General features: G+C 45.4%; 1 protein-coding gene across 1 annotated transcript in view; it reads right to left on the minus strand.

The window, feature by feature from the left end:
• The window catches only part of LOC116978466 (uncharacterized protein KIAA0232-like), a 69,370-nt gene extending 53,477 nt beyond the window's left edge, over window positions 1-15,893 (minus strand). The window contains exon 1 of the mRNA XM_033029619.1: window positions 15,749-15,893. The gene's annotated coding sequence lies outside the window, so the exon portion shown is untranslated. The remainder of the gene's footprint in view (window positions 1-15,748) is intronic.
• Window positions 15,894-15,918: the final 25 nt, after the last annotated feature.

A 15,918-nucleotide genomic window follows, 5' to 3' on the forward strand; every position in this document is an offset into this window, starting at 1 on the left:
AGTCTTCTGCGGACAGTGGTCATTAACAAATCCACACCTGACTCCTGAAGAGTGTTTCTGATCTGTCAGACAGCTGTTTGGGGATTTTTCTTTATTATAGAGAGAATTATTCTGCCATCAGCTGTGGAGGTCCTCCTTGGCCTCCCAGTCCATTTGCGATGAGTAAGCTCACCAGTGCTCTCTTTCTTCTTAATGATGTTCCAAACAGTTGACTTTGGTAAGCCTAAGGTTTGGTTGATGTCTCTAACAGTTTGATTCTTGTTTCTCAGTCTCATGATGGCTTCTTGGACTTTTATTGGCACAACTTTGGTCCTCATACCCTTTTATAAAATCTGACAATGTGCACTTTAACCACATGTGATCCTTTTTTCTATTACAAATCTCAAAATGTGGAGTACTGAGGCAAATAAATAAATGATGGGTTTTTGTCCCAAACATTATGGAGGGCACTGTATGTTCAACAAGTTGCCCTCTCTGTGCTGTGAACATGATGTTCGGGTGACATGGCTCAAAAACTTTAAATGGAATCTGAGAAGTTCCTGGAAAACAGCTAATGTTATTACTGGAAAGAAGTGATGTTGTATGGACTAGAACCATATATAGAAGCAATACAGCTGGGAGTACATAAACCAACTTAAATGTGTGGAAATGTTTAATGTACTCCTACACCTTTAACCTCAGGGCTGAAAAAATGCATTTAAAATTGGATCGGCGGGGAAAAAAAAAACTGTGATCCTGATTGTGGATTTATGCAAGAGTTGAAAATTAGTTTAGAAGTAAAAGAAATAGGAGCTAAAAAAACGTAATGTCAATGTTACCATGTGGTGATTATTCTGGTTTGAATGCATTAGAAATTAAACTACAGCAGGCAAAAGTAATAATTCTGATCGAAGCAGACACAGTGCTGCCTTACAGCGCCTGTGACCCGGGTTCGACCCTGACCACAGGTGTACAGTTTTTACATTCTCCCTGTGGGCTTTCTCCAGTTTCCTCTCATATTCCAAAGATGTGCAGGTTTATAGGTTAAATATCTTCTGTAAATTATCCCTAGTGTGCAGGATAGAACTGGTATATGGTTAGCATATGATTGTTGGTTAGCATGGACTTGGTGGGCTGAAGGGTCTAAACTAAACTTGCCATTATTGAAATTGAGATGATTTTTGAAAATGTAGTTAACCCAATAAGTAGTACAGCAGTAGGGATCAAGTGAGGATAGGGCAGAATTCAATGATTAAACTTGTACATGCTTTCCAGATTATTCTAGAAACTCCAGAACATAGTGGACTAAACCCTTAATTGTTCTCAAAACCCACATGTTTGTGCACAGAATATTAATCTTTCAAAGTAGCACAGCAAGAAGATTGAGAATTCAAACCTCTCCAAAGACAATTTAGATTGATACTTCAATGTTGTACGGATAGAATGCTGCACTGTCAGAGGTGCTGCTTTTCCATGAGCAACTTAACCTAAATCATGCCTCATGCAGAACAAAAAAACATGGTATAGCATGTGTGGTCAAGATTTCCCCCCACTCAATTTAAACAAGCTTTTCATTTATTTCATAGCTTTTGATGGGTTAAAAGTCTGCTGCATTAAATCTGTTACCTTATTTGCTATAAATGAGTAACAGCAAAGACACTATAGACAATAGGTGCAGGAGTAGGCCATTCGGCCCTTCGAGCCAGCACTGCTAATTGGCAGTATTACATTAATTAAAATTCCTTTTTAAAGGAGGTGACCCTAATCAGCTCTTGTTATCCTTCATTCCCCCCCACTCCACCACACGACATTTACAAAGTAAATTTCCTAACTGCAGAAAGATGTTTAATACTTTATGTGGCACAGACAAATTATTTGCCTTTTCACTTTGGTTGCATTCTGCTACCACTGAATATTAAACAAAATATATTTTGTGGAAATCAGTTTTTTCAGTCATTTTCCCTGATCTAACCAGAGCTCTGTGTATAAAGAAAATCAAGAAAAAGACGTACACTTTGAAGAGGGTGAAACGTGGTGGGCTTGGTGCAAAGGAGAATAAGATACGGAACAGTGTTTTCTGTACATTAGGGCTAGTGCGTTTCAAGGAGGACACGCATAAATAAATAGAAATGTACATACAACATTTGAGAACATGCTCATTTGAAACACAGTAAGAATATGAACAGGGCTAAATATCGTATGACCAAAGACGAAAAGTATTAAAAGAGAACGATGCAACCTGTTCAGAGCAGCCAAAAGGAAAACAGAACAGTACAGCACAGAAACAGATTCTTCAACCCACAATGTCTGTGCCAAACATGATGCCAATATAAACTAATCTCATCAGCCTGCACATGATCCGTATCGCTCCATTCTCTGCATTTCCATATCTATTGAAAAACCTCTTAAATGCCACTATCCTACCTGCCTCCAACAGTACCCCTACAGTGTGTCTGTAAAAGGGTGATGGCCCCACTAGTAGTCTTTAAAACGTTGTCCCTCTCACTTTAAAGCTATGCATTCTAGTCTTTAACAATTCCAACCCCGTGAAGAAGGTTCTGACAATCTACCCTATCTATGCCTCTCATAACTTTATATACTTCGATTGGATCTACCCTCAACCTCCAGTTCTCCAGAAAAAAAACAATCCAAGCCTCTCTACTCTAGTTCTAGATCGTACCCTCTTTTGCCACCCCCCCCCCCCCCGCCGCCCCCTCCCTCATAGCCTCTACATCCTTGTGCAGACGACCAAATGGGACGACCAAAACAGTATGCAAAACTCCAAATGCGGCCTAACCAAACTCTTCAGACACATGCATTATGACTTTCCTAACTCTTGTACTCAATGCCCTGATCAATGAAGGCAAGCATACCATACTCGTGTTTACCACCCTATCGACTCGCATTACCACTTTCAGTGACGTATGGATTTAAAGCTCAAGATCCCGCTCAGCATCAATGATGTTAAAGGTCTTGCCATTAACTGTGTCCTTTCTCTTACATTCGAGCTCCCAAAGTGCAACTCTTCATACTTTCTTGGATATTAAAGCAGGGCTTGAAATTACGGTTGCCCGGGTGCTAATGGCCATCTAAAGTCCCGCCGGGCAACCTAAAAGCCGTGCCATTTTGCACGGCTTGGCAAGCACCCGGGACACCTGCTGTTCAACTCTGAGCGGGCCCCCCTCTCTGTTCCCCCCCCTCTCTATCTCTCTCCACCCGCCGTCCGTGTCCCAGGCCGCCGGCACCCGCTCTCCGGCCACAGGGAGGGGGGGGGGACAGGGAGTGGGGGGGGGGGGGCGGGAGGGGAACAAGGAGGGGGGGGGGGAACAGGGAGTGGGGGGCTACAGGGAGGGGGGGGCAGGGAAGGGGGGGAACAGGGAGGGGGGGGAGAACCGGGAGGGAGGGGGGGAGAACCGGGAGGGCGGGGGGGGGGGAGAACCGGGAGGGGAGGGGGGGGAGAACCGGGAGGGGGGGGGAGAACCGGGAGGGGGGGGGGAGAACCGGGAGGGGGGGGGGGAGAACCGGGAGGGGGGGGGGAGAACCGGGAGGGGGGGGGGAGACCGGGAGGGGGGGGGTGACACAGGGAGGGGGGGGAGGACACAGGGAGGAGGGGGGGGGGGGGGGGGGGCACAGGGAGGGGGGGGACAGGGAGGGGGGGATAAGGGAGGGACATGGAGGGGGGGAAGGGGGGGTGACGGGGTGGAACTGGGGGGGACGACACGGAGGGGGTGGAAACAGGAGGAGAGAGAGGGAGAGGTGGGGGAGAGAGAGAGGAGGGGAGAGAGAGAGAGAGGGGCGGGGTTGCAAGGAATATATCAAAGGACTTGCGAGAGGCGCGACTGGCAGCACGATAGGTTTGCAGCGGGAGGGAGGGAGGGAGAGAGGGAAGGAGGATGGGGAGAGAGAGGGAGAACCAGAACTCGGACCTGACGGGGCCGACCTCGGGCGACGTCGAGAGCCTCGACAGCTCTCGCGTGACTATTCCCAGTGTCCCTGCGATCAACGGAGGAATTTCAGGTTTCCCAGAGGGAATAGTGCCCCGCGCGACAATAACTGCCGCCGCCATGTTCAAGCCGGTGACCGGCTGTGACCTCCGGTGACGTTCCGATCTGCAGAGCATTTTGAGAAGGTGGGGGCGGGGGGAGGGGGGGGTTGGGTTTGGGCGTGTATGTGTATATATGTACTAATCTTTTGCACTTAAATATAGTCATGGATAACAAATCATATTAAAAATATAATTAAAGCTAGCATTACATGACATTCTTATAATTCATAATTTAATAACAATCTATTAGCAATAGTAGATCAAGTTTAAGAAGGAACTGCAGATGCTGGTTTAAATCAAAGATAGACACAAAATGCTGGAACAAGCAGCATCTCTGGAGAGAAGGAATGGGTGACGTTTCAGGTCGAGACTCAAGGGTCTCGATCCGAAACGTCACCCATTCCTTCTCCAGAGATGTTGTCCGTCCCGCTGAGTTACTCCAGCATTTTGTGTCTATCTTTGTAGAAAAGGTTTGTTTATGCAATAAGTTCCCTACCCATTATGATTCATCTAAACTTCACAGGTAAAACGCTAACAAATGTGAAATCTACACCACAATTATAGCCATTAGCTTACATTTTGTTTTTACAATTTAACTACCGAAAAAAAGAATTAACAGGTGGCACTAAATGAATGTCTAAAGATTTATGTAAAGAACAAATTGTTAAAGATTGGGCAGGAATTGAACCAATTAAATCATTAAAGCATTTTGGTTGTCTGTAGCCCAAAAGCACACCAAGCAAAAATTATGATTACTTCAGTAGGTATACGACAGAACTGTAATTATTCCAGAAGGGAAATTGGTCTGCCAACAGTCATAAAACACAACAAGATACATGAAACGTGAAATCAAAGTGACACGTGAAAAGTCCAGGATTGGGGATGTGCAAAGATTAGGGGGGGCGGAAGGAAGGGGAGTCAGTCTACCCCACGACAGAAGGGGGAGGTGTTGTATAGTTTGATAGCCACAGGGAATAAGGATCTCCTGTATCTTGTTGGAACCAGTCTGTTGCTGAAGGTGCTCTTCAGGTTGACCAGTGTCATGGAGGGGGTGAGCTGTATTATCCAAGATGCTCCACAGTTTGAGGAGCATCCTCCCCTCCAAGATCACCTCCGATTAATCCAACTCCACTCCAAGGACAGAGCATGCCTTCCTGATGGGCTTGTTGATTCTGTTGGCGTCCACGACCTTCGCCCTGCTACCCCGGCACACGACAGATTAAATTGCTTTTTGCTTTATTAACCTCTCTCCAAGAATTTGGGTATGGCCAAATTGCATTAATTATGGGATGAAAGTTAATAAATGTAGGAATGCGTGAGGAGTCACAGGATTTGGAAACAGATGGATAAGCCCAAGTTCTATTCTCATCAGGAACTGGGAGACTTTTACATACTGTCCAGTAAAACAAAGAAACAACATTTAATAAACAAGCATAATTTTCTTATTAGTACAGTAACATTTAAATGAATAAACAATCGTGGAAAACAATTTCTTGAAGTTTCTCACATTTTAAGAATTAAAACAGGATATCTGTCTAGAAATTGTTTTGAAGTTAGAACAACCTTGCTTTAAAATAATTGTTACTGTTTCTTCCTTTCCAGAAATTCTAAAATAAAATTTATACGATTAAGCAGGTCTCGTCTTTGCAGTGTTAACACATGGGAAACAAGTCAACATCACTAAATATGTGGATATGGGAAAAAGTGAAGGGACACTGGGAGGAGACACATGAAGCAGATGTGACAAATATGGGGACAGTTTAAGGACCTGTGAAATTAAATTAACAATGCAGACATTTCCATCTATGCAGTAGTGAGATTTTTAATACATTAAAATGATTGGCAGGGAGTTTAAAAAGTAAAAAAATGATGGCCCACCGAGACCATTTAAATCGCACGAGTCACTATTTTCAGCATCATATATTTCGTGTTTGAAGTAAAACAAAGATTTAAAAATCACAACTTTTTGATTCAATTTCTGACTGGTAAGCAATTAATGTTGATGATTTCATCCAGGGCTCTTGCTTAACTTTTTTTCCCTGTTGCCAGCCGGGCAACTTAGGTAGCTTTTTAGGTTGCCAAATGACAGTTTAGGTGGTCATTTAAGATGGCTTGCATGACGCGTACGATAATGTGCTCGGACGAAGTGCGTAGTCTCCAGTCGGAATTATGCTCAATGAAGCATTCACGTATTATTTCTGTTTCAAATAAAGTCACAAACTAAACATATTCACCAATCAAGACATGATATATACCACAATGACATGCAGCAAAATTATAATACAGTATCTCAACTCTTTTTACACGTTGCAATTAATGCAATTTCTATTAGTTCTTTCCACTTCCAAACAAAAATGTGGTTGGATTATTCAGCGTATGATCAACCTGTGTCAATAAATCCTGGACCATGATAACATATATGCTTAACCATGCACACTACAGATTGATGCAAGCATGTTTTCTGTGAAGGACCGAAAATTATCATGACATGGCCATAGCATGGGTCGTTATTGCTAATGGTACAGAAACACTCTCGCTTCCCATATAATTTATTCAAAACAAAATATACAGGTTGCAAGGAATTTTCTAAAGGCATTTTATGATAATAGCTGTTAAAACCAACTATACCAATCTGACAGGTTAAACATTACACTAACTGACAAGAGATGGTCAAAGGACATTAATGCAGCAAATGTTCTTTTGGTAATATATTTAAAGGTGTCAAGCCGCCACATTACCAGGCATTCCGATTAGATGTACGTGTTGTGAACAGCAATGAAGATGCCCAGTTTGTAAGCACCAGATTTAAAAAAAATTGTTGATAAAGCTGTTTCCATCATTCCCATTTCAGAATTAACGTTAAAATTTCAACTGAAATATCTCCTGACCAAATTTGTGATGTATATGACTGACAGTAGAAGTAAAACCTGGATAAATCCAACGTATAGTTGTGAATGTTTCTCATTAAATAACAACAGTACTGATATTCCATATTAAGAGCATTGATTTGCCGTGAATTATGTAATAACGTGTCAACGGTAGCAGAGACAATCGAACACTGTGCTTTTAATGTTTCACGTGTTCACAATTTAATTAATCAATTTTTATGGATTAAAACCAATAATAACATTGGGAATTAAAACACATTTGATTGCATGCCATTATCAAACATAGTCAATGTTCACTCTGAAGACATTTCCAGCACAATAGGGTCGGGAGGGGGGGGGGGGAGAAACTCAGCAGGTGAGGCAGCATCTTTGGAGCGAAGGAAATAGGCAACGTTTCAGGTCGAGACCCTTCTTCAGACTGATCCCCCTATTCTTCTTGAATGGGGGAATCAGTACAGGATGGATGGGGGGGGGTCAGCGCAGGATGAATGGGGGGGGGGGATCAGCGCAGGATGGATGGGGGGGATCAGCGCAGGATGGATGGGGGGATCAGCGCAGGATGAATGGGGGGGGGGGGATCAGCGCAGGATGGATGGGGGGATCAGCGCAGGATGAATGGGGGGGGGATCAGTGCAGGATGAATGGGGGGGGGTTCAGTAGAGTGTGGATCGGAGGGTCTGTGCAGGATGAATGGGTGGTTCACTACAGGGTGGATGGGGGGGGGGGTTACTACAGGATGGATGGGGGATCACTACAGGATGAATGGGTGGGGAATCAGTACAGGATGGATGGTGAACGCTACAGGATGAATGAGGGGATCAGTACAGGATGAATGGGGGGCTCAGTAAAAGATGATTGGGGAGATCAGTACAGGATAGATGGGGGGGGGGGGAAATCGGTGCAGGATAAATGGAGGGGGGGGCAGTACGGGATGAATGGGGGGGATCAATACAGGATGGATGGGGGGAGCAGTGCAGGATGGATGGGAGGAGCAGTGCAGGATGGATGGGAGGGGGGAGCAGTGCAAGATGGATGGGGGCAGTGCAGGATGGATGGGGAGCAGTGCAGGATGGATGGGGAGCAGTGCAGGATGGATGGGGAGCAGTGCAGGATGGCTGGGAAGGGGGGTCAGTACAGGATGAATTGGGGTACCAGTGACGGATTGATGGGGAGTGGCAGGAGAATCAATGCAAGGTGGATGGGGAGATCAGTGCAGGATGAATAAATGGGGGGGGGGGGGGTAGATGAGGAGGGGAGTACACGGGATGTCAGTGAGTACTGAATAGAGGCAGGAATGGGATCAGTGCAGGATGGAGAGGGGTCTCAGGATAAGGGGGGTGGAGGGGGAGAGAGAGAAGAGGAGAGGGAGAGAGGGGGAGGGAGAGAGGGAGGGAGAGAGGGAGGGGGAGAGGGAGGGGGAGAGGGAGAGGGAGGGGGAGAGGGAGAGGGGCAGGGGAGGTGGGAAGGAAGGTCAGCGCTCCTCGGACAACACCGACATCATCGCTGCCTTGGCCGTCCCTGTCCACCGCCAAGTGCCACTAATGGGGGAGGCAGTTGGGTTCCCCTCGCCACCGCCTCCCTTCCTCCGCCAACCAACAAGAAGGTGCGGGGTCGAGCGGTGCAGCTGCTTCAGATGGCGGAAGGAGGCCTCCCCCTTCCTCCTGGCCTTGGCGTGCGAGATGGTTTGTTTTGAAAGCGCCGTTGGCAGAGTGGCAGGCAGCGGCCGCTATCAGGGAGGGCGGTGTGCGGGAGGAGGAGGAGGAGATGGAGCCACCGCCGCCGCTGCTGCTGTGCGGGGACCATCATTCACTCCGACCCTCCGTTATGCCGCACCTAGCATCTTTCCCACGAATTACAGCCATCGCCGACACAAAACGTCATGTTCCTTTTCTCCAGAGATGCTCCCTGACCCGCTGAGTTACTCCAGTTTTTTGTGTCTATCTTCGGTATAAACTAGTATCTGCAGTGCCAAGCCGGGCAAAACGACTCGGCATTTAGGTTGCCCGGCAGCACTTTGGGTGGTCATTGGCACCCGGGCAACCGTTAATTTCGAGCCCTGTCATCTCTCATGAAACCACAGTAAATTACATCTGAGTGAAGATGAATCATGCAGGTGCCATGCGCAATTTCCCAATGAGCAATACTTAAGGCAGCAATAGCTTCAAAATATGCAAAATGAAACTTTTTAAAATGCGATTTACACATAAAAAGCAAGGATCGTATGCGTCCCGTTTTAGGCAATTGTATTAAATCCAACTGTGGCAAAATGAAAATAATTTATACAGCCTATTAGTATTAATGATCTGCTAGGTCAGTGGCATTATACTGTTTTGCAGAGCTTAACGTACCCAAACATCAGTCTAAAAAGTACACTGCAAAATCACGCCTATTTTGGCAGGATCAAAACTATACTGGACTAAGCCTTTTCTAAGAATGGAAGAACATATAATATTCAGAAGGAACTTAATAAGTCCAGTACTGTACACACATTTTAAAATAACTACCCCAAACTTCTGACTAAATTCCTAAATAGTATCAAATGTTGAAAGGTAATAATGCATTCTGAAAAATGGCGAAGAAATGTACAAAACCTTAGTTTCATTACCCTAAGATACTGAATCCATAGAACAAGTGAAGCCAAATGAAATAGGGGATTGTTATGATGGAACAGAACTCTTGGTATTAAATAATGAATCTCTAAATATACGCAAAAGCATAAAATAGCAACTCAGATGCCCACCACTACGGATTAGTTAAATGATCTGCCTTTCTGGATATTTGGCAACACAGTTATTATTAAAATATTGGAAAATATTATTTTTTGTAATAAAATAATTGCATAGAAGTTTGTCTTTAGTTTCCAGTACTAAATAGTCGTCGATATATTAGTTGGTTTGCAAAACTGAATATCACGAGGGCAATATAATAAGCATTCGATGCGCAGAAATGATGGAACATCATCAAAATAAGTGTTTCTCTCACCATAAATGTTATCTGACCTTGCTGAATATTTCTAACATTTTTAATTTTTAATTTCTCATTTCCAGCTTTGGCAGTTTTTACTTTTTGCTCTCAAAATAAAAAAGATTATTAGAATCAATTTGTAAGAGGTTAAGGATTTACGATCAAAACAGGCAATACATGATAAATAATTAACTAGGCAAACAAAACAAAGCAGCTCCTGACCAAATGATTAGACCATAAATGGATTATAAATAAATGGGACAACACTTTTAGGCATCAGCTCTGGATGAAACAACGTCATCAGATAACAGGAGCATTTAGGCATCTTAAAAACTGCAACAATCATTTTGATTTGATGCATCATTAAGAATTAACATTGTTGTTTGGTTGTCATGTACAATTTGGTGGTGACATATTGAACATTCCAACAAGCAGCAGAAGGGTATAAATATTGGCAGAAATAATCACACTAACAACTCTTAACCTTCTTTCTGCTCTAAAACTCAATCCCACAAGTACATCTGTCTATCTGCTCAAAATAGGTAACATTGGATCTGTGAATAAACTATATGTTATCATTTTACAAGTGAGGTGTAATTACCCGATTCCATTAAAGTGTTACAAAATCTCTCATCCATGCAATTTGGTCATATTGATATCAGGCAAATCCCAATATCTAACAATCAAAACAATTATTTTCTTTAACACACTTGTTAAATTTCATAAAAATGATAGCGTCAAAAACTTTCCAGGAATGCTACGTTTTTTATTAGCTCCTGTTATTATTTTGCAGTTAGTAACATTGCATTGGCTAATCCATTATCTTGACTTGCACATTGTAAGAAAATTATTCCAACCAAGAATGTTTAAAGAAAGTTTAGAAAGAACAGCCCCACAGCAAAAGTGTTAAATAGTCAAGAATTTTACTGTCCTCACATTACCTCAACCAAATTGACTTGGAAGGATAAAAAGGATTTTATGCTTCAACCGCAGGAAATGCTACACTTGTCGCTTTACCTCCCCCCTTGACTCCAACCAAGGACCCAAGCAGTCTTTGCAGGTGCGGCAGAGGTTCACCTGCACCTCCTCCAACCTCATCTATTGCATCTGCTGCTCTAGGTATCAGCTGCTCTACATCAGTGAGACCAAGCATAGGCTTGGCAATCGCTTCGCCAACACCTCGGCTCAGTTCGCAATAACCAACCTTGACTCCCGGTGGCTCTGCACTTCAACTCCCCCTCCCATTCTGAATCCGACCTTTCAGTCCTATGCCTCCTCTATGGCCAGAGTGAGTTCCGCCGTAAATTGGAGGAGCAGCACCTCATATTTTGCTTGGGTAGTTTACACCCCAGCGGAATGAACACTGACTTCTCCAATTTCAGGTAGTCCTTGCTTTCTCCCTCTTTCCCCTCCCCTTCCCAGCTCTCCCTCAGCCCATTGTCTCCGCCTCTTCCTTTCTTCTTCCCACCCCCCACCCCTATATCAGTTTGATGAAGGGTCTCGACCCGAAACGTCACCTATTCCTTCGCTCCATAGATGCTGCCTCACCCGCTGAGTTTCTCCAGCATTTTTGTCTATCTTATGCTTCATCTAGTCATAGATTTTTTGGGAGAACCTCTTCATAATAATATCAAGTTGGAACCAACATGACAAATGATAGCAGGAAGACACAAAATGCTGGAGCATCTCAGCGGGACAGGTATCTCTGGAGAGAAGGAATAGGTGACGTTTCAGGTCGAGACCCTTCTTCAGTTTCTCGACCCGAAATGTTACCCATTCCTTCTCCCCAGAGATGCTACCTGTCCCACTGAGTTACTCCAGCATTTTGTGTCTACCTTCGATTTAAACCAGCATCTGCAGTTCTTTCCTACACAAGTGATAGCAGGAAGTGTGTTTTATAGAGTTTCATGTTCTTTACTTACTGTTGAGCTTAAACTGCTTCAGACAAAGATCAAGATGGATTTACAATATAGAGTTCCACAGATTTGGATTTACAATCGAGGTTAGTGGTTTTTAATCAAAAAATAGAAAACAGCAGTAGGGTCATTCAGCCCATCTCCATGATTTTACATAATCATGACTGATCATCCACTTCAGTACCCTGGTCCTAACTTATCACCATATCCCTTTGGCATTAATATATCTACCTTACGTTTGAATATATTTAATGATATGGCCTTCATTGCCTGCTTTCTGTGGGTGAAATAAATTCTCTGATCTGTTGTAAATGGTGTACTTTACTTTCTGAAGCTTAACATCTGGCTCGACTCTCCATCCATTTTGAATGCCCCCCCCATATTTACTCTGTCTAATCCTGTTAAGCGTTTTATTGGTTTCTATGTGCTCCCCTCTCATCATTCTTTATTCCAGTGAAAATAGGCATAGCTGACCTACTCTCTGATACATTAATTTTGCAATCTTAAAAATCAGTCTGGCAAACCCTCATTGCACTTCCTTCATATGAAGGACATTTTTCCTCAGGTAATGAGATCATAACTGCACACAGAATTCCAGATGGGTTCTCATAAATGCCCTACATATCCTCCTTACATTACTCAAATCCATTTGAAATGAATGCCAATATTCCATTTGCTACAGCACGAAAGCTTGCTCTTTAGAGATTGGAGTCTTTTAACATTTCCCTTTTTTACCAGACTATCACCATGTAGATAATTTATTTCTCCTCTTTACCAAGATGAACAAACTCTTACTCATTCATGTTAGGCTGGGAAGAGAGGGGAGGGGGGAGGGAAGAGATGGGAGGGGGGAGGGAAGAGGGAGGGGGGAAGAGAGGGGGGGAGGGAAGAGAGGGGGGGGGAGGGAAGAGAGGGGGGGAGGGAAGAGAGGGGGAGAGGGAAGAGGGGGGGAGAGGGAAGAGGGGGGGAGAGGGAAGAGGGGGGGAGAGGGAAGAGGGGGGGAGAGGGAAGAGGGGGGGAGAGGGAAGAGGGGGGGAGAGGGAAGAGGGGGGGAGAGGGGGAGGGGGGGAGAGGGAAGAGGGAAGAGGGGGGAGGGAAGGGGGGGGAGGGAAGAGGGGGGGGAGGGGGAGGGGGGGGGGAGGGAAGAGGGGGGGGGAGGCGAGTGGGGGGGGGGGAGGGAAGAGGGGGGGGAGGGAAGAGGGGGGGAGGGAAGAGGGGGGGGAGGGAAGAGGGAGGGGGGGGGAGGGGGGGGGGGAGAGGGAAGAGAGGGAGGGAGGGGGGGGGAGGGGAAGAGGGGGAGAGAGAGAGGAGGGGAAGGGGGGGGGGGGGGGAGGGGGAGAGGGGGGGGGGGGAGACTTTTAAGAAGTCAGACAACTTATAATAAAGTTTAGCGGGCATTTTTCCCTGGTCCTGAAAACTCCAATGAGCCAATTAAAATGCCCGGTCAGCAAAGGAGACTGCCTACGGCTGCCCTCTACTGCCTGTAACGACATAAACGACCCCATTCCACTGCACTACGAATTCAAAAGAACCATGCCGACCAATTTTTACTCACGGAAATTTTTTCAACATGCTGAAGAATTTTCCTCAACCAAACTGAGGTCGAGAGTATGCGGGAACTTCCCTCAAGCATGAAGGAGAGTTTCAGTGACCTCATAGGACCTCCTAGGACCACGTGTCAACCATGCTGCGAGTTTGAGTCGAGGGCAAACTCTTCTAAACTCGCAGATTAGGTAGCCTCAGTGGGACAGCCCCTTTAGATTCTCATCGCTCATCCTCATGTGCTCCAAGACAAAGTCCTAGCCTACCCTATAGCTCAGCCCTTGAGTCCTAGCAACATCCTCATAAATCTTCTCTGCACACTTTCCAGCTTAACAACATCTTTCCTATAATAGGGTAACCAAAGATGAACACAATATCTAAATGTGGCCTCACCAATGTCTTGTACAACTGCAACATGACCTCCCAACTTTGATACTCAATACTCTGACAGATGAAGACCAAACCTTCTTGAACACCTTATCTACCTGTGACACCACTTTCAAGGAACTATGTACCTGCACTCCTAGATCGCTCTGGTCTACAACACTCCACAGAGTCCAGCCCTTTACTATGTTATGTATTCCACTTGTTAAATTCTCAAAAAACTCCAGGACATGTGTTAAGCATGACTTCTCTTTCATAAATCCATGCTGACCATGTTCAATCTAGTTTGTTATATAAACTAGTAACACAACTGCACCAGATGCCAATTTGATCTACCATTTTTACTTTTACAGGTTTGAAAATGTATTACAAGCAAGAAAGCTACAAGATTTATAGTTTTCCTGCCACCTTACTTTCTTGCCAATGTAAAAAAGAAAAAGAAAAAATAGCTGCATAAAAAATCTTCCCAGAACCACTACATCATTAGAGCTGTAATTTTGCATTTGAGATTTGTTGATCATCCATTCACTTCCTAATATCTTGACTGTAATGTAATGCACATCAAAAAGACAGAATGATATATTCAATTGATCTAAATATATATATTTTCTGTGAGTTTTTGAGAGACATAGATAGGGTGGACAATCAAAATATTTTCTCCAGGAAATGTCAAAGATGACAGGGCATAACTTTAAGAGAGGGCAAATTTTAAAAGAGATGTGTAGGGCAAGTTTTGTTTACACAGAAAGTGCTGGGTGACAGAAACACACTGCCTGGGATGGTGGTAGAGTCATATATGATAATGGCATTTAAGAGGCTTTTAAATTGGCACATGGATATGCAGGGAATGGAATTACGTGTAAGCAGAGATTAGTTTAACCTGGCATTGACATTGTGGGCCGAAGATGTTCCTGTGCTGTTCCGTGTTATTTTCTATAATATTTTGGAAACCAACTCCAGAAGAAGGAAAATTTGATTTGTCCACATAATGAGAGGAAAAATAAAAGGTAAAAACTTCTATCATAGGGATGGGAAGACAACTCATTTAACAACTCTCAGCAATTCTGCTGCAGAATACCCACTTACTGCAAAAGTTGGAAAGCCTTGACGAAGAACCAGGCACAAAGGTGAAGCAAATTTGAAGGGATCAGATGAATAATCAATCAATTATAAACAAGTGACATAAAGGATGTAAAAAGGCTAGAGCCTCATAGCGTGTCAGGCTGGATCTGTAGAGGGAAAGGGTCTGTCCATTCTCTCCATAGATGCTGCTTGACCGGCTGAGTTATTCAAACACAGTATTTTGCTCAAGATTCCAGTATCTGCAGTTTCTTATGGCGACAAAAGTGTAATTTAAAAGTGTAAATCAAAATGGAAAAAAAAAGTACAAACGGTTGAAATGCAATATCAGAAGCCGCAGTAGAGGAAACTGGAAACGTTTACCTCCTCCTAATCCCTTTAACAAGACCCAGCGACTGACCAACAATTCCTGTGACAACCATCTTCTTCTTATGCCAGCTTTCAGAAGGATACGCGGGGAACCGTGAGTTAATGTTGGCGGGGTGCGGCTCTACAATGAACCAAGTGGGATGGCGGCTGACAAACTTTTTTTTATTGCCGGGGGTGGGAAGCTGCCTGCAAGGCCGCGTATTCCTCCTCCGCCCCGTGTGGCGGGGCTGGGTGCCGGGCCGAGACGGGCGGGATGCGACCCCTAGCGCCCGGGCCGCCGCCCCCAAGCCCCGGGCCGCCACGCAGATCCTCGGGCAGCTCCAACCCCTCACTGCCCGGACATGTGGGGTGGGGGGTGGGGGGGGGGGGGGGGCAGGCGCCAGCGGGCACGGCCCACCGTCCGGCCAGACCGTTATCTATCCACCTCCTCGGCCAGCGGGACGCGTCAAACCGCCGGTTAACCGCTGCCCCGTCCCATCCCCCACCGATCAAAGGCCCGTGTGGGCTGACAAGCGGGCGCTCGGGGGCCGCCGCTGCCGCCGGGCCTCGCCCCTCCCCCGCCCGGCCGCTCGTTCACTCACCGGCGACGCTGCTGCTGCTGCGACTCCCTCGCTCGCGGCCTCGCGGCTTTTTCCGGCTCGTGTCCGTTTCGAACGCGCGGATCCGGGACTCGCGCAGCGCGGCGGGGGGACTCGTCTGGAGCAGCACGTCACAATGCACTGGGCTCCTCAGCCAATGGCGCGGCGCGGTG

This window comes from Amblyraja radiata, chromosome 11 (genome assembly GCF_010909765.2).
Source record: "Amblyraja radiata isolate CabotCenter1 chromosome 11, sAmbRad1.1.pri, whole genome shotgun sequence".
Lineage (NCBI taxonomy): Eukaryota > Metazoa > Chordata > Chondrichthyes > Rajiformes > Rajidae > Amblyraja > Amblyraja radiata.